The 20,664-nt window shown below is 38.5% G+C and overlaps 1 pseudogene; it reads left to right on the top strand.

Moving 5' to 3' along the window:
* Window positions 1–9,716: 9,716 nt before the first annotated feature.
* Window positions 9,717–20,154, top strand: LOC149141819 (pectinesterase pseudogene; annotated as a pseudogene).
* The last annotated feature ends 510 nt before the right edge of the window (window positions 20,155–20,664 follow it).

Genomic DNA, 20,664 nt, shown 5'->3' with positions numbered 1-20,664 from the left:
ATGGTCCGAAGCACACACAAGGGTTGTCCAGCAAATTAAGGCCAAGGTAAAAACACTCCCTATTCTGTATGTAGCTGATGATAATGCTTTTAAAATTGTTGAGTTAGATGCCAGCGATATTGGATGGGGAGGCATCCTTAAGCAAAGAAAGGATGGGATTGAACAGATTGTTCAGTTCACCTCAGGGACTTGGAACCCTGCGGTACAAAATTATTCCACCATAGAAAAAGAAGTCAAAGCTGCGTGGAATTGTATAGATAAGTTCGAATTTCATCTAGTAAACAAGAAGTTTCTACTAAGAACCGACGCCTCGGCTTTGAAAAAGGCATTAACCAAAGATATTAAAAAGCATGGAGAAGCTAAGTTTTCCAGATGGCAGACCCTCTTTGCTAACTACGATTTTGAGGTTGAGCACATCAAAGGAGTAGAAAATTGTTTACCAGATTTCCTTAGCAGGGAATACATCCAGCAACAAGAACATGTGCTGCTAATTGTTACAGAATGGGATCAAAGTCAAAAACAGGGAATTCTGAGAACAATCCCAGAAAACAAGAGTTGGTCCGAATATAAAGAAAATTGGAAACCAACCTGGAAATTAAGAAATACTAAAGTATTAGATGCAAACCTGCAAGCACATACTGATATTTTTCACCTACTACCAGAATGAAGAGTGTACCCTAAAGGCAGCAGATGGATCCATGATATGGGCTACACAAAAAGCAGAACAGATGCACTCTTGGCAGAAGATGCCCTTAAAAGCGATTTCCATGACATCACTATGATTTGGTCTCATGGAGGAAATCAAAGAGGAAACTATAACAGATATTTCAGCATAAATCGCACTCGAAATATCTTCTGGCCCATGAAGACACATGATGCAGCCTTATGGCCTGGAGGTGATCCTAAGCTTATTTTCCCCGATACAATCTATGATCTTGCAGGCTATAAAAAACTTTGGTGGGGTTTTCTAAATATTGGTGGAAAGGATGAAACCCACTATATCAAATTAAAATTTGGAACAACTGGAATCATGCAAAGGAACCAATAGTGCGATTGGCTACAAACTTGGTGGACAGATTATGGAGTCAATAAAACTGCTTTTGACCCGGTATACCGTGAATCCTACAGTCGATTTAAATGCGACATTTGTTTTGAGCATAACATCCCTGACTGTTTTCACTCTCCCTACAACAATGTTAAAGAAATGCTACAGATTTCAGATAATGAAACCTTAAGAGAATATATGACTAGACACTATGAGTGGCTTGTTTTGACCAAGATCAAGCATCAAATTGTTTTAAATAAACCCATGATTGTTAGAAGAATATTTACCAAAGCATGGGATGAAAATTTGTACAAAAAGTTTCGGTTTCCCGAAATCACTGTTTTTTAAAAAAGGGTTCTCGTGGGCTTGTCCTTAAAGCCTCCACTTTGTAAACACGATGTCTAGTCACAAGGACTAGAGGAGGGGCGGTGCGCTGTCTCTCCGGTGAGGTTCCCGACCAGTTTTCTCGCGGGCTTTTCTGTACAAAAGCATCCACTATGTAAATATCTGGTCAGAATAATTTCCGTGGGATTTGATAAATCATCCACAGTGTATTTATGTACAAAGATTCTTTAGTCACGAGACTCGGAGCACTTCTCCAAATTTTGGTGTGCTTTGAGCCACATCTCCATGACTGACAGAATATTGGTACAAAAGTTTGTCGGCCCAATCACTGAATGCTTGTACCCTCCTTTTTCTATAAAAGAAAGGGGTAAGGCTCATTCAGGGCATTCAAAGTTTGAGAGTCTTAGAGTCATAGAGATCTGAGAAGCCTGTGTATCAGTGTGCTCGGCATTGGTAAGAATCTAAAGTGGCCGGACCTTGTAGAGTTTAAAGTCTTGAGTCTATATATGTCTTGAGTCTGTATATTCTGAGACAGAGTCTGTGTTTTTCCAGGAAGCCTTCGGTAACGCTCTCTCTCCTATGAGAAGCTAAAAGTCCGATAAATGCAAACACAGTCGATCTTTGGAAGGGATACATTGTAACCAATTCCATTTTCTAAAATAATATGAAAAGAGTGTTGGTGTTCATTCCGCATTTGAGTACTTGTGTGCTTGAGTAAATGTCTGTTGTGTAGTAGTTGTTTTCAATTTATCTTTTCCTTGAAGTTCGCCAAAATTTCGCCAAAGGATAGAAGGGACGCCAGACCGTTAAAAGGCGAGGGAAGCCGTGTGAAAGTTCGACACAGCGAGAAATATCCAGGTAGGTTCGTGTATGGGTTCATGTAAAGGAAGATAGTTGAAGGCAATCGAAGAGACGCAGCAAGGCCAATGGACGAGCAAGCTTGTGTGAGAAGCCCCTGCTTAAAATTGGTAAACATGGAAAAATCGAATGCTATATTATCATTCAGAGCATAGTCAAGATTTCAAGACATGGCTGGGTATTGATATAGGATTATGTTTATCCTACTCATGTAATTTATATATGTTTTATATTTTAGACAATATTTTGGAATTTTCATTTTATAGCTTATCCATCTAAACAATAATTTTGAATTCGGTGAAGAAAATGTTAATTTTCATATTTGTGTGATTATATTAACTATAATAAGTGTTGGCAATGCCAATTATCAATATGCAAACAACTAAGATGGAGAGGTTGCATTCATGAAACGTTCCCTATTTAGCTCTCTTGGAGTTAGAAATATAACTAGGACCAGGAATCTTTCTCTACAAATGAAAGAAAACAAGGCTCCTTGTGCTTCCTTCATCTCCTCTAAAGTTTCAGCAACAAAATCTTGCATATAACATCATATATGGACTTGTGCAATAGAAAGCTTAAGAAAGTATGCATGTCTCCCTCTTTTGCAACTCAAATTGGGTAACACAAGAGTTTAAAAAATAGAGGCTTGTATTTGTAGTGTACTCAACCAGGAAGGGGAGATTGAAGGGACGTATAACAATCGACAATTATGCTTGCAAAAGAGATGAAGTCTAGAAAGTAAATCTCCAAGTTGAGAGTGTTTGAGGAAGCTGAAATGATATGTAGAATTTATGAAGTTTAGAATAACGAGAATCTGTGAATTTTCATTCACTACAATCAATATTTGAGTTCTATTTTTATAATATTTTCGTTACCGAATAATGGTAGTTTTCGTTCATTACAGTCAAAATATTTGGATGATAGAACAAATATATGTGAAGGAAACATAGAGAAGACATCAATTAATTATATGTATCCTAGAACGATGGTATTTGGGCCTTTTTGGCACCTAAAATCATAATACTACACATTTAATCTTTGTTACTACTTCCTCTGTTATGTGCCAGACCTGCGAGAAAAACATAATGGAGGAAATATGAAACAGTATAGCTCGAAACACAAAAATATCACATTAATTGAGACAAGATGAAAATATATTTTATGATTCAAAAGAAAAATATAATGTTCTCTTGCCTCTTTGAGGGGGAAACCTCCAATAGAGCAGAGCTCGATTACAATAAAACTTGATGATTCTTCCCTTGCTATCTAAGACTATTTATAACTTTATGACATCCAAAGTCCTAATTACTAGTGGTCCCTTCCATAATACGGGTTAGCCACTTTATTAATTAACTATGGCCCATTTATAACAATTTTGGTCCCTTTTCTATAATGTGAGTCAACCACTTATAATTATTATTAATGCGGATAACCGCTTACAAGCTTTATTTGTCAACTAACTAACTAACGATAACTTTGACAAGGCCCCTTGGGATTATTACATAAATAAAGGGGTTAGGGTTGGACCCTAACATACCCTGCCCCATTAAAAGCACCTTGTCCTCAAGGCTGAAGCTGTGGAAACCACTGAAGAATAGTGGTTCGTTCCCATGTCGCATCTTCTGGGGATGTGTCTTTCCACTTAATGAGGACTTCCTGATCATGCGACCACAAAGATGTATTTCACGAGTATCGAGAACCTGTTCAGGTCTGAGCCAAAGTGAACTTTCCTCATCCAATTATGGAATACCTGTTTGGACCTTGCAATTGTTCCCCACAACTTTCTTGAGGAAAGATACACGGAAGAGTTTTGGATTTTTGAATTAGTTGGCAAGGCCTGTTTGCAAGCAACTACTCCTATACGTTGAAGCACCTGATAAATCCCATAGAATTTTTGTGGTAGTTTCTGGTAGCCCTTTTATTTTTGAGAGGGCTGCTTATAAGGTTGGAGTCGCAAGAAAACCTCGTCACCTACTTGCAATGACCGCTCTGAATGATGTTCATAGGATTGTTGCTTCATTATATTCTGATCTTGAAGTAGATTATATTTGAGATGAGCGATCATGGTGACACGTTCTGCAGGATCTGATCAATTTCCTATACTGTGGAAGATCCAGGGATATAAGAAGATTGTGAAGGCGGGAGTTGTCCATACACTACCTCATATGGCATTATCTTGTTGGCTTCATGATAGCTAGTATTATACCACCATTCAGCTAAAGTTAACCATTGTACTCATTAATGTTACTTGTCTAAAATGAAGCATCACAGATAGGTCTCCAAACATTTTTTGATTGCTTTTGTTTGACCATTGGTTTGGGGATGATAAGTTGTACTCAGTTGGAGTTGTGTGCCCTGTAGCTTGAAACGTTCCTACCAAAATTTTTTGTTGAAATTTGGGTCTCGATCAGACACAATGGAAGTTGGCATGCAATCCAGTTTGAAAATTTGGTTCATGAAAACTTGAGCTACCAATTTTGGGGTAAATGGGAGTGGTAGATTGAAAAAATGAGAATATTTGAAAAGTTCGTCGACAACTGCCATGATCACTGATTTGTTGCATGGATTTGGGAGACCTGTAACGAAATCCATGGAGACATATGTCCAGATGAAACTAGGGAGTGGAAAAGGTTGTAGGGTTCCCAATAGCTTGATCATTTCCCCTTCGCTGGCATACATCACACTCAACTACGAAAGTAAGAATGCCATTCTTCATGTCGGTCTAAAAGAAAGATCAGTGGGCTCATACATAAGTTTTCTAAAATCCTAAATTTCCTACAACCAGAGAGGATTCCAACTAATCCAAGATGCATGAGCTGGATTTATATTAATAAGCCCCACTGGTGAAAAAACTATGCTAGCATGTAGGCTAGAATTTGAATGTACTAATAATATTGCAGAGTATGAAGCATTAGTGCAAGGATTGTATAAAGAAATAAATCTTGGCGTTGAATATCTTCAAATCTTTGGTGATTTTGAAATCGTTATAAAACAAGTCAGAAACAATATCCATTGTGTTTTAAATCACCTTAGACATTATCAATCCTCAATTCAAAATCTTACTTCACATTTTGTAGCATTCAATATTTCTCCAATACCAAGAATACATAACGTCAATGCTGATCTTTTGGCCAATGTTGTATCTAAATTAATCCCACCTAAAGATTTTAGTCCAGACAGAATTTATATAGAGTTGATTTTTCGCCCATCCATTCCCGATAATGTTACCAATTGGCGAGTAATCAATGATGATGGGGATATCCTATATTTTTTAACATTCGAAGAATCCTATCTTGACCAAGTAATTGATGAGGATGAACATGATTCTCAATTGAATAAATCAAAGAAAAAAATGCTCTGCCAAAACCTGTAGTTAAGCTGGAGGATGTTTATGATCCTAAAGACATTTAAAATGGTCAACAACTGCAAACTTCAAAGTTCAACTTTGAGATTTGAATTAGTTAACATAGGACATGATATAAATCCTATAATATTAACTTAGGTCTTGGTCTCTCATCTGAGGAAAGAAATGCATTTATTTGTCTATTAAAGAAATATAAATATATCTTTGCTTGGAATTATCAAGATCTGAAAACTTATGATGCCCCCATCATTCAACACATTATCCCAATGGTACCAGATGTTAAACCCATTCAACAAAAACATAGGAAGATACAAACGAATTTGGAAACTCAGATTAAAAACAAGTTGAATAAACTTTTAAAAGCCAAAATCATATTTCCAGTGAGACATTCCAAATGGGTTTCCAATCTTGTACAGGTTAGAAAAGGAAGTGGTGATATTCACATTTGTTAGGAATTTAAATAAGGCATGTCAAAAGGACAATTTTCCCATCCCATTAATGGAACAAGTTCTGCAATCAGTTGCTCATTCTGAATTAATGTCTTTTTTAGATGGATTTCCAGGATACAATCAGATCCTTGTTCATCCAGAAGACCGATTAAAAACTATGTTTAGAACAAAGTGGGGAACATATGCATATCAGAAAATGCCTTTTGGATTAATGAATGCAGGAGCTACGTTCCAGAGAGTGATGGACATTTCTTTCAAGGGGTTGATTAATAAAAATGTTGTGGTATATCTAGATGATATTACCATATATTCAAAGAAGAGAAATAATCATTTACATGACTTAAAGCAGACCTTTGAAAGATGCAGAAGGTATGGAATTTATCTAAACTCCAATAAATCAATTTTTGCTCTTAGTGAAGGTAAACTCCTTGGTTTTATTGTATCCAAACATGGAATTTGTATTGATCCAGAAAGAATTAAAACAATTTTAGAAATTCCATTACAACATACCAAAAAATCAATGCAATCTTTTCTTGGCCAAATCAATTTTGTTAAGAGATTTGTCCCCGGATTTTCTCAAATTGTCCTACCATTACAAACAATGATAAAAAAAGATTCGCTTTTTAAATGGGGTGATCATGAAAGAGAAGCATTTAAAGAAATCAAACAAGTTGTAGTTGATGCCCCTTCTCTATCAACTCCCAATTTTTTCTCATCAATTTATTTTATATACTTTTGCCTCTGAATTATCATATGCAACAGTCTTAACACCAACCAAATGCATAGAAAATCGAAGCTCCTATTTCATTTTCAGCTCAAATTTTCAAGGAGCTAAATTAAATTATTAAGGAGTAGAAAAGCAATCCTTTGTAGTTTACAAAGCTATCAAATCATCATGGCCATCACGCCAATGCTAGATTAAGAGAAACCCTACAGTAATGTAAAGAGTCTGCTCCAAGCTTGTCCGTCACTTGAAACTAATTCAATAATAAAATATCTAACATTATGAGGCTTTTAGGTTTGTTACATAGCTCTGGTTCACAAGTATTTTACCATGCTTGGGTAGAAAACACCCACAAAAACATATGAAGTCAATAAATCTAGTTAAGTGGAAGGACAAGCCAATCAACACAGAAGAAAGGAGAGAAAATGAAGACCAATCATCTTTTTTTCAGTGACATCAAAGTTCAAAAGTTATTACATGTGAAAAGAGATTTTAGAAACTCTCAATATCCAACCACATTACATCTCCACTTCATTAAATAGATACTTCTTCTTGTTGAAGGTTGCGCCCTCAAGATGTTGGTTTTGAGAATGCACATGATGTTGAAATAGATGTCACATCCCAATGGTTGTGCCCTCATTATTTTCGAACGATAGGCTAGCCAACGATTGATACATGGCATATGATTGGGTCTAAATGTCAATTGAAGTGCGTCTTCTGTTTTGTGTTAAAACAATAAAAAAATCCATGGATTGAACATGCACCCATTTGGGATAGATGTAATTTCTTGTGTGCCTACACTTGAGTGGACTATGCTTGCTTGTAATAAACTACGACCTTTGTTTCTAATTCACTCGATCCAAAATATGTTTACTTTGTTACATCCATAGACGTACACTAGAGTTAGGGATGTGTGCTGTAAGGGAACTGTCAAAATAAAATGAAAATAAACATAAAATATATAAATAAAATATTAAATAATGATGATGTGCCAATAAGGTTCTCAATCTTTAATTGTAACCTTCAGCCTAATGTGTGTGTGTATACACATCTAACATAACATTAAATAGGTTATTGCAGTCATCATTCAATCATCTATTTTATTCTTCTACTTTAAATTCTATATGTATACCAATCATCTATCTTCATGATTGATATTCTTTAATGAATGAACAATGTTGATTAGATGTTGATCCTTTCTTAGAGCTGAGTAGGGCAGATTAGATGTTGATCCTTTCTTAGAGTCGTTGTATGATGATGAATTGTTTGAACATTTTTAGTCCAATGTTGATTGTTCAATTAGTTATTAGTGCATATTAATGAATTATGTATTGCACATGAACCATATATCTTAATCAAATGAAATTGTAGCATAATAAGGTATATAATCATTAACCTTTAATTCAATCCCACAATTAAAAAGTAAATGGTTGATCAAGTAACCCAACTTAGCAATAAGGATTTTTTAGCAAGAAATGGTTTATATAATGGGTGTGACTGGTGCTATGGCCATAAAATATACCAATGCTAGGCTAGTATGAGAGAGTATTTTTCCCGAATGTTGCTTTAGGTGCACAATAATAGTTAGGCGGCTGAATGGGTGGTTTCGAGATAGATCTAGGGGAACTTTCAATATACTTAAGGTACATGTAAGTAATGTCCATATGTAGTCTTGTCTAATGTGATATTATTCAAATTGGTACCAATAGGGGTAACTTGGAACTCCAACAAAGAAGGCTTTAAGCTCAATGAGTAACCTCCTAAAGTTATGGGGTTTCCTGTGGGAATGACTCCCAAGCCACAATTTTATTCACCTAATGACATGTATTATTGTTTTATATATATATTTCAGAACACGTCTTTAGCCTATATATCTAAGAGAATTTCTTAATAAAAAAGTGTGTCAAAACCATATACTTGTGCTCTTTGACATAGACTGTCATCATAATTCATTCCATTGAGACACATAATTTACATGAAACAAATGATAGGTAAATGTCTCAATTAAATGCTCCAAGTGGCCCCTTAATCATTAGAATGTTTGCAAATTTTTACTTGACTAAAACCTTTCATAGAGATCCCATCACTCAGATTCATTTCATCTCGCTGAGCAAAAACACTACTCAACATAATATAGTAACCATTCAAATGGAAGTTGCAATTAAAGAGTCAAACTTTTAATCATCCTAAGCATGCGAATTAAATGTAATTAGAACATCCAATCCCATAAATAAAAATAAAAATGTATCCGTTGCTTAAGTTCAATAAAACAAGATTTAGAGTGATTGTTGTGTACTGCGAAATTTGTTTTGATGCCAAATGATCTTTAGTTGTCTTCCAACCCCAAATATATTTTAAAAATATAGTAAATGTTTAATTCAGTGCTAACATAAAAATGTTGCACTCAAATCTCTTTACTCTGTGACAATGTTTTACTTTGCTCATTATATTCATAATTATAAACATTAAAATTCAATATTATATTAACAAAACCAGAAAAGTCATATTGATAGTAAATGTAAAACAAGATACTTCATTAAATAATAATAATAATAATCATTAAAAGAACCACAAAACTACATTAAATAATAATTAATTATACTAAATCACAATTAATTATTTTAGAATTAAATTAATTATATTAAATCACACACATTTCAAATTTCAGGAGGCTTTAAATGAACGTCGTCAAACATACTTGACTTCTACAAAAAATTTGTTTTCCCGTTGCATTCTGCGTTTCTTGTTCGCTGCTCTCATTCTCTGTTTCTTGAATCCTTCCTACAGAGTTGAGTTGAGTTTTCTTGTTCTTGAATTACAGATCGCTGTTTCTTGAATCCTGAATTACGGATCGCTGTTTCTTGAATCCTTCCTGCACACTTCTCCTGTTCCTGAAGGCAGATTTGTGGCAGGTTTAGGGTTTCTTCCACGATGACGCCCGGGAACCAAGACGAGTCCCGGGCGACGAGAAGATGGGTGGTGATGTTTGCCATTGGAATTGTTATATTTGCCTGCCTTCTTATTCCTGTTGGTATTTTTATTCTTGGGAACAAGGTTCCATATGCGGCTACAGGAGGAGCCATATCGGCTGGTATACATACCGCTTGCTCTAAAACGTTCCACCCTCAGTTGTGCGTGTCTACGCTGGTCACATATCCAGATGTTGATCAGCTGGTGGAACCCAAAGATTTTGTTCAAGCCACCATTGAAGCCACCATAGGTCAGGTTTTGCAATCGTACTCTCTAAAGGTTGCAGCCCCTGTTCCTGTTTGGGGAGACGGCGACGAAGGTGTGGCCCAGCAGGATTGCGTGGAGCTGCTCCACGATACTGTTGGGTATTTTTTAATGGGAAAAATACCAAAACCAACAAAATATTCACCACAGAGACAATGCTCTATTTACTCTGTCCAAGATCTTTTGCAGAGAACCTCTTTTAAAAAAAAAAATTAACTCAGAACACAGTCCATTACACAGTCACAACACATTTCTATTGATTTAAAACAAAACTGATACATATTTCATCCTCTGTGCAGAGAGGGATTCACAAAACAAACTCTGTTGCAATCACAGATTTTCCACTGCTGTGGATATTACAAAACCAATTTAATGGTGCTCATGTGTTTTAACAATACCCCATAACCATTACAGCCCCTGTTCCATTAAATTCTCGCACTGCTATGCACCAAAGAAAAACACTCACACTGCTATATGCTACCGCAGCCACAATACACATTACATAAAAACTTACCACGCACACACTTACGTAACGATATATATAAAACATATATAAAAAAACATATATTAAAGCGTCCCCATAACTATATTAAATATATGAGACGTATGCCCATCATCTCATTAAAGGCCGCCACCAAAAACTACGTAAGAGCATTAAGACCATAACGTTTCCTCCACGGCGGTCAACGAGGAAAAAAACAAAAAAAATTCATTTGACGCGGGCGGGGGTAGGCTGACGTCACTTCGGTGCCACGTGTCGCCACCCCATTCGTCGCGCCCGGTCGTTAACCTCCGCGCAGCTTCGCGCCGATCCGAGCCACCAAACTCGATCCAACGCAATTCGCTCGCCAAGGTCGCGCAAGCAAAACTACCTTTAGCGTCCGGGGAAAGCGGTTTTCGGCATTTGTACAAGGGACGCGTGGAGCCGTTTGATTGTGTCGGGTCCTCAGCTACGGATACCGCCTTCTGCGAATGGTGGTGCGGGGAGACCAGGCGGTTTTCCAAAAAACCACAGCGCTGTTCAAAATTAGAATTTAACACTCCCCTTTAATTTTAACAGCCGCGCGTTCGGTCATTCCCAAACACTTTCTCAAAAATTCGAAACTCTTCTGAACCAGTGGCTTTGTCAAGATGTCTGCGACCTGTTCCTGAGTCCTGCAATGTTCTAGGACAATTTCTCCATTGTTCACTAATTCTCTGATGTAGTGAAACCTTGTATCGATGTGTTTCGTTCTCTTATGAAACACTGAATTCTTTGACAAAGCAATAGCTGAGCTATTGTCACAAAAGACCACTGTTGCTTTTGCCTGCTCTTGGCCTAAGCTTCTCAACATCCTTCTCATCCATACTGCCTGACATGCTGCTGCTGTGGCTGCCACATATTCGGCCTCTGCTGTAGATAATGCTACAATGGATTGCTTCTTGGAAGCCCATGAGATGGCTCCTGAACCCATATTAAAAACATAACCGGAAGTGCTCTTCCGATCATCTACACTTCCAACCCAATCGCTATCAGTGTATCCAATTAAATCTGAACTTTCTGAGACACTATATAAAATTCCAAACATTTTGGTACCTTTAACATACCTCAAAATTCTCTTTGCTGCTTGCCAATGTGCCTCCTTCGGCCTCTCCATGAATCTGGAAATTAAACTAACAGCATACATAATATCAGGCCTAGTTGCTGTGAAATACATAAGGCTGCCCACAATGCTTTTATACAAGCTAGCATCAAAATCCTTGCTGCTGTCCTCTCTGCTGAGCTTTAATCCCATCACTGTAGGAGTGATTGCTGCCTTGCATTCTTCCATCTTAAATCTGCCCAAAACTTGATTTACATATCTTGCTTGAGATATGAAAATTCCTTTTTCATTTTGATCTACTTCTATGCCTAAGAAGTATCTCAACAAACCCATGTCAGTCATTTCAAATTCATCCTTCATGACTGATTTAAAATTCTCAATGAGCTGATCATCATTACCTGTGAAAATAACATCATCAACATATAAGACAACAATTAAAATTTTACCATCTTTTTCTTTGATGTAGACGGTGGGTTCTCCTTCACACTTGTCGAATTCATTATCCAATAGATATGAATCTATTCTGCTGTACCATGCTCTTGGCGCTTGCTTTAGCCCATAAAGAGCTTTCTTCAATTTGCACACTTTGTGCTCTTCACCTTTCTTCTCATATCCGAGAGGCTGTTCCACATAAACCTCTTCCATTAACACTCCATTTAGGAATGCTGATTTCACATCCATTTGGTAGACTTTCCATTTGTTTTGAGCTGCTATAGACAACACTGCTCTCACGGTTTCCATACTGCTGCTTGTAGCCTTTGACAACCAGCCTTGCTTTATGCCTTTCAATCTTGCCTTCAGCATTGCTCTTGGTCTTGTAGACCCATTTCACACCAATGACTTCTTTGCCTTTTGGTAACTCAACCAAATCCCATGTTTTGTTTCTCTCTATGGCATTCATCTCCTCATCCATAGCTTCTATCCATTTCCTATCTTTAATTGCATCTTCGAAATGAATAGGATCATCAACATGACAAAACAAGGCAAATAAGGAATTCATTCCTTCTTCATAAATTTCACTTAGATTTCTAAATTTCTTACCTCTTTCACTTGGTGTGCAAGTGCTTGAAGATGCACTTGAGTTTCCTCCTTGTGGTGTGCTTGGAGAAGCACTCTCATTGATCCTCAATGGTGTACCTTGCTGTTCTTGTGTTGGTGCTGCTGTTTGGGGATTCATTTCAGCCACTTCCTCTTCATCTTCATCATGAGACAAACAGTTTTTAACATTCACTGTTTTCTCTATGCTTCCATCCCAAGCTTCCTCTTCAATGAATTGAACATCTCTGCTGACAAAAAACTTCTTGGTAGATGGGATGTACAGCTTGTAGGCTTTGGATTCATCACTGTATCCAATGAAGATGCATTTCTCCCCTTTGCTGTCCAACTTTTTCCTTAGCTGATCTGGAATGTGTGCATAAGCCACACATCCAAAAACTCTCATGTGGGTGACTCCTTGCTTTCTCCCACTCCATGCCTCTTCTGGCACCTTGTTCATCACTGCTTTTGTAGGACACCTGTTCAGAGTATAAACTGCACAATGTACAGCTTCAACCCAATACTCATTTGGCAAATGCTTTGCCTTCAATATGCTCCTCGCCATATCCATGATGGTCATGTTCTTCCTTTCAGCAACTCCATTTTGCTGTGGGGTGTACCTGGCTGTAAACTGTTTATGAATTCCATTTTCTCTACAAAACTTTAGAAATTCATTGGAGATATACTCACCTCCTCTATCAGTTCTCAAAACTTTTATATGCAGCCCGCTTTGGTTCTCCACAAGTGCTTTGAAATTTTGGAATTTCTCAAACACTTCACTCTTGTTTTTAAGGAAATATACCCAAGTTTTCCTTGTAAAATCATCAATGAATGTTAAGAAATATAGGCTGCCTGTTAATGATGGAGCTTGCATTGGTCCACACAAATCTGAGTGAATGATCTCTAAGGGTGTCTTGGCCCTTATGCTCTTCCCTGATGGAAAACTTTCTCTATGTTGTTTGCCCAATATACATGATGAGCCCCAAAAATGGACAATTATTTGGGCTCATTCAACCTCCTAATTTGGCTTGGTCCACCATTCTCATTGGTTTATTGCATGTTTTTGATTATTTTTATGTTAATAGAGTGAATTTGGTTAGTCATTGTGCCAACAAGTCTAATGGGTGCTTTGTGTAGCCTTTTTGGTCAACTTGGAGACAAAATTGAAGGTCTTAATGAGCACTTGGCAGCCAAATTCGTGAGAGAACAAGCTAGAGGATTTGTAGGAAGGTGTCCCCCTCATTTATGGGCCCTTACCTCGAATTCTCCACCATCAGCTCGGAGTTCAAAGGCCACCAAATCAATGAGCACAAGGGCAGCCAAGCAAGTCAAGTTGGACTGCTGTTAACTACAAGTCTTGGGCAGCCAAGTCCCTAACTTTTAGGAGGACTGTTGGGTCCTCAAATTGTATAAATAAGAAGGCTTGGGGCCTCATTTTGGTTAGCTAGTTGGTAGTCATTTTTGGTTAGCTAGTTGGTAGTCATTTTGTGTAGCTAGTTAGTCATTTTGGGTTAGCCATTAGTTAGCTAGTTTGTAGTTCGATTTTTATGCAATAGATTAGCTTTGCTTTCAGCTCATGTTCAAGTTCTCCTTGTGGACAGTTTTGATGTAAATTTTCATTCTTGATTAATAAATATGAATCCAGCTTTGCACCAGCTCTAAATCTTTCATGGGAGGCTGTAGCTCTTGGGGTTGGGCCCATCTCAAGCGCCCAGTACCTCCCCTGTTTCTCTTTATGTGTGCTTGTTGCGTTCTTGAGAAAAAATCTGCTCTTTAGATTTAATTCATGCTTTGTTACTTAGGTTGCTTTTTGATGGTTAAAGTAGTTTCTTATGTTTAAGGTCGATTGGTAGGAGTTATTCATGCGTTTATATCTCTTTGATAATGTTTTGTTCACAGGTTGTACGTGATTCTTTTCATGAATAAGGTTGTTGTCCACCGATTTCATTAACTTGTTAGATAGATCACATGATATTTCGATTGCATGCAAGATGTAGTTGGTTTGACCAAGTAACCACTATGCAGGGCATCTTCATCACCTCCTCGTTCATTTGAGCCTCGTTCAGATCAGCTCCTCCATCACCAAGTCTGTTCCCTCATCTCCCATCTTCTCTTTTGCCAAGTAACCTTACCTTCTTCTCCATTGTTGTCTCAACTACCTTCAAGCCAAGTCAGCCTTCCACATCATCTCACCACTCCATCCATCAGTTCCTAGGTCACTTCAGACCCCCATCCTACCTCCATAACCATCCATGCATCTTCCATCAACCATCCATCCTCAAAAATCCAATTCGTAAACATCCTGTAGAAGAATTACAGAACATCCTGTAGAAACCTCTGAGTTTCCTGTAGGATCCCCTGCAGACATCCTGTAGGAGGCCACTCACTCAGTTGCTGAGCCTCTGAACGTGAGGAACCTCTGTGGACGGATGCTAAGGATCCCTGGGGACCTCTCCTAGCCTCCCCAACCTTTCCCACGCTTTCCTTCCTGCTACATCACATCTGCACAACCAAACCCTAATAAGCACAAAATCACAATCACTCCATCCACTTAAAGAAAAAATACAAAAACATGTCTTTTAAGATGCAAGTAGCTTAGATTCATGCATTTGCACTTATTAGAAGTAATGGCATCCTTGGTAGAAGTTTCCTTCACATTCTTTGCATCATAGAGGTTAGACTAGTCAAATTAGGGTTTCCTAGGGTTTCCATGCTTTGATTTGCTTTCAGTTCATTTTTGCCAAGTAGATTAGTCTTCTTTGAGCTAGCTTTCGTCCATCATTTAACAAGCTTCTTCTGAGAGCCTATAGAAGTTGGCTTGAGCCCTAGCGGACTTGTGCCAGCTGATCAAGTGACAGCTGCGACAAGAGCTAGTACTTGTGCATACAGCACCGTCGCTTCCAAGTTTGTACGAACTACCGGGTTGATAAAATTAGAGATAGGAAGCCCCAGGAGTTGTAGCATTATTGCTACAATACTGGAGCTCACCAATACAACCTTCACAAAGGCTGTCCGGCTTCTCTATCAATGGTAATCCTCTTACCATTCCTTTCCTGCTCAACAAGTTTAGACCTCCAAAATTGAGATGCCCGAATCTCAAGTGCCATAACCAATTTTCATCCTTTGGCACGCTTTGGAAAGCCTCTTGGGTGACTGCTGCAATTACATTCTTGTTTTTCAAATCTGCCCTGATCCTGAGAGGGAACATCCTGTTCCTTGTCATTCTTACTTCAGCAATGCATCTTTTGTTGGGTGGTATATCCATGATGGTGCACACATCATTTACAAAGTAAACATTGTAACCCTTTTGGACAAGTTGTCCAATACTCAAGAGATTACATCTCATTCCGGGGACATAGTAGACATCTGCTATGGTTTTCCTTTCTCCTTGTTTTGTAAATATTTTTACATCCCCTTTTCCCATAACATACACTTTACTATCAGTTCCTAGTGTGACCTCTGACTTCAAGTTTTGATTTAAGGCTGAGAAGAGGGCTATATTCCCTGTCATATGGTTGCTGCAACGTGAGTCTAAAAACCATATGTCTTCACTATGTGTTTCAGCCATGTTACAAGCTAACAGGACATTTTCTTGACTGTTGTTTTCTCTTGTAACATTTGCATTTTGTCTACTGTTCATATCATGTTGTTTCTTTCTACAATCACTAGCATAATGTCCATACTTTTTGCAATAATAGCATTGAACATTAGATTTATCATACCTTTGTCCTTGAGCATGATACTATTCTCTTTGTTGGCTGCTGCCTTGACCTTGGTTCTGATTTGGATTGCTGCCTCTTCCTTGTGCATTTGATGGGCTGTTCCTTCCACCTCTGTTCTGGCTTCTGCCTCTTCCTCTTCGGTTTCCTCTTCCTTGACCTCTTCCTCTTCCAAAGGACATCTGGGTCTTGAAGGCTTGCTCAAGAGATGAGTTTTCATTCTTACTCAACCTCTGCTCATGTGTTATCAGTGATGCATGTAGCTCATCAACTGAATAGTTTGAGAGATCCTTTGTCTCTTCAATGGTGGTGACTATGGCATCAAACCTTGAGGGTAAGATCCTCAATATTTTCTCCACAACCCTTCTATCTTCAATGGTTTCTCCATGAGTTCTCATTTGTGTGATTACACCAATCACTTGAGTGAAGAATGAGTCAATGTTATCTGACTCCTTCATGCACAGATTCTCAAAATCCTTTCTCAGCAATTGTAGTTTTGTTGTCTTCACTCTCTCCATGCCTTGGTAGGCTGTCTTAAGGGTTTCCCATGCTTCATTGGATGTCTTAGCTGCTGCTAACCTTGGAAACACACTCTGGTCTACTGCTAGATACAACAACACACGGGCTTTTGAATCCTTCTTCCTATTGCTCTTCAGCAGATCTCTCTCTGCTGGAGTTAATCTATTAAACTCAGTTTCATCTGCTGGTTGTTCAAAACCTTCCTCAAATATTTCCCATAAGTCTTGGGAGGCAAACAAAGCTATCATAGTTATTGACCAGTAGTCATAGTTCTTCCCATTAAACTGTGGGAGCTAGGTATTAAACATACCCATACCAGTGCTTGTGCTGGCCATTCCTTGCATCCTTATCTATGCCACTAAATCCTTGACTGTGTGTTTAAACACTGACTGTTTCAACAGTAACAAACAAGAAAGCTTTGAAGAATACCTGAATCCTTCGCTGTCTGAGTCTTCTAACTGCCTGAGAAGTTTTGCTGCAGCAACAACCTTCTCCCTTCAGCTTCTTTAACTTCTTTAAAGAGCCTAAGCCGCCTCTGATACCACTGTTGGGTATTTTTTAATGGGAAAAATACCAAAACCAACAAAATATTCACCACAGAGACAATGCTCTGTTTACTCTGTCCAAGATCTTTTGCAGAGAACCTCTTTTTTAAAAAAAATTAACTCAGAACATAGTCCACTACACAGTCACAACACATTTCTATTGATTTAAAACAAAACTGATACATATTTCATCCTCTGTGCAGAGAGGGATTCACAAAACAAACTCTGTTGCAATCACAGATTTTACACTGCTGTGGATATTACAAAACCAATTTAATGGTGCTCATGTGTTTTAACAATACCCCATAACCATTACAGCCCCTGTTCCATTAAATTCTCGCACTGCTATGCACCAAAGAAAAACACTCACACTGCTATATGCTACCGCAGCCACAATACACATTACATAAAAACTTACCACGTACACACTTACGTAACGATATATATAAAACATATATAAAAAAACATATATTAAAGCGTCCCCATAACTATATTAAATATATGAGACGTATGCCCATCATCTCATTAAAGGCCGCCACCAAAAACTACGTAAGAGCATTAAGACCATAACGTTTCCTCCACGGCGGTCAACGAGGAAAACAACAAAAAAAATTCATTTGACGCGGGCGGGGGTAGGCTGACGTCACTTCGGTGCCACGTGTCGCCACCCCATTCATCGCGCCCGGTCGTTAAACTCCGCGCAGCTTCGCGCCGATCCGAGCCACCAAACTCGATCCAACGCAATTCGCTCGCCAAGGTCGCGCAAGCAAAACTACCTTTAGCGTCCGGGGAAAGCGGTTTTCGGCGTTTGTACAAGGGACGCGTGGAGCCGTTTGATTGTGTCGGGTCCTCAGCTATGGATACTGCCTTCTGCGAATGGTGGTGCGGGGAGACCAGGCGGTTTTCCAAAAAACCACAGCGCTGTTCAAAATTAGAATTTAACATACACTAGATCATCTGAATGCCACGCTGCTCCACATGTCCGATTTGTCTGGTAAGAGACCGTCATTGCTCTTCATTGCCGATGTCAAAACTTGGCTCAGTGCCGCTCTGACAAACCAGGAAACATGCCTCGAGGGTTTCCAGGACTTGATTGGAGGCGGCAATGCGACTCTTCAATCCACCAATGACATACTAAAAGAATCCAGAAAGTTCTCTCAATTGATCAGCAATTCCCTCTCCCTCTTCCAAACCCTTTTCAGCAACGCTGGCATGGAAAATAAAGCTTTACCTGGTGAACAGACGAATAAGTCTGCAGCAGCTCCCCAAAACCCTCGACGGATGTTGCCAAAGAAGAATAACGCTGGTTTCAAGAAAGATGAGGGGAATAACGCTGGTCTGGAGCAGGAATTCAAGAAAGATGAGGGGCATAACGCTGGTCTGGATCAGGAATTGTATCAACATTATGGGTTGTTCGATCGATATGACATGAAGGAATTCCCTATGTGGTTATCGGCAACTGATCGTTTACTCCTACAGCTTTCCCCTGCACACTTAAACCCTGATGCTGTCGTAGCGCAGGATGGCAGTGGCAATTATGTAACAATAACCGACGCTGTCAAGGAGGCACCCAAGCATTTAAGAAGTAGAAAATACATAATCTATGTCAAAGCTGGACTGTACCTTGAAACTGTCAAAATTTCTAAACGAAAAACCAACATAATGTTTGTTGGCGATGGCAAGGGAAAGACTGTTGTTGTCTCCAGCAAAAATGTGAAGGAGGGTTCTACTACTTTCAGTTCCGCTACCTTTGGTACTATTCCAAACCTTTCTGTCTGCATTATTTTTGTTTGTTTGATTGTTCAATCCAATTTCTTGAAATACCCTTTCTCTTTCTCTGTACCTGGTTAATTGAAATACCCTTTCTCTTTCTCTTTCTCTGTGCCTGGTTAATTGGATTTTCAACATTGTTTCATGACATGTGTGTATGGAGCTAAGGTTGACCAGTGAATTGGTTAATTGGATTTTCAACATTGCTTCATGACATGTGTGTATGGAGCTAAGGCCAATTAACAATGACTGACCAGTGAATGGCTGCATTGCAGCTGTATCCGGTGCAGGATTTGTTGCATGTGACATGATCTTTATGAACAGTGCAGGGCCTGACAAGCATCAAGCTGTGGCTCTACGGGTGGGGGCCGATTTTGCAGCGATTTATCGATGCAGTATTATTGGTTACCAAGACACACTTTATGTTCATTCTCTTAGGCAGTTTTACAGAGAATGTGACGTGTTTGGAACAGTAGACTTCATTTTTGGCAATGCGGCCGTGGTTTTACAGGAGTGTAACATTTATGCTCGACAAGGTATGCCCAATCAAATGAATGTAATCACTGCCCAAGGAAGGAATCATCCTTATCAAAATACCGGCATCTCAATACATAATTGTATAGTTACAGCAACAAGTGATCTCCCTCCCTGGATGGCATTCACTTCAACATACCTCGGGAGGCCTTGGAAATTATACTCTCGAACAGTTTACATGCAATCGTTTTTAGGAGACCTCATTCATCCCGCTGGCTGGTTGGAATGGTCGGGAGAATTTGCATTAGAAAGCTTATACTTTGGGGAATACAGGAATTCTGGGCCTGGTGCATTTCTAGATGGGCGCGTAACTTGGCCTGGTTATAGGGTGATTAAAGCCGATGAAGAAGCAAAAGAGTTCAGTGTGCCTATTTTTATCCCTGGTTCTGCAGTGGGATCCCATACATAGAAGGCCTACAAATTTGTTATTTTTTTTTTATTTTTTTTTTTTTGGCAATAAGGATATCATATTTTAAATCCTTACTCGACTCTGAAATGTTGAAATGCAATACTGCCAGGAGGGGAGACCAAAAAATCATGTACTTCCTCTCATCTCATGTTAAAATGTAATCTATAACTGTTATATTTATAATCTCTCACATTTATCTGTATGTTGTTTTATTTTTATATTCAAAAATTCAAAGTTTCGAAATTCTTGACATGATGTTGCAATCTCATTTCTACCTCACAAACACTGGTTTCTCTAAACCTTGTTTGGATGATATTGTATGTAGACATTGTCACATGGTTGGTTTATAGTGTTTATGGCTCTACAAGGATTATTTCGATATACACTCTATTATTTCGTTGTGATGTATATTTTTTTTTGGTGATGTTCTATTCAACCCCAAGCTTATGAATTGATTTAATTCTAAGTTTTGTGATGTAATACACTGGGTTTGTGTTCTTGCATTATATATCACCTTTTCTTCTTCGAATA

This window comes from Pinus tabuliformis, chromosome X, assembly GCF_031772625.1.
Source record: "Pinus tabuliformis cultivar Carrire ecotype Pingquan chromosome X, CPIR1, whole genome shotgun sequence".
Taxonomy (NCBI): Eukaryota; Viridiplantae; Streptophyta; class Pinopsida; order Pinales; family Pinaceae; genus Pinus; species Pinus tabuliformis.
Note: the sequence above shows the minus strand (reverse complement) of the source record. Positions and strands in the feature narration are given on the sequence as shown.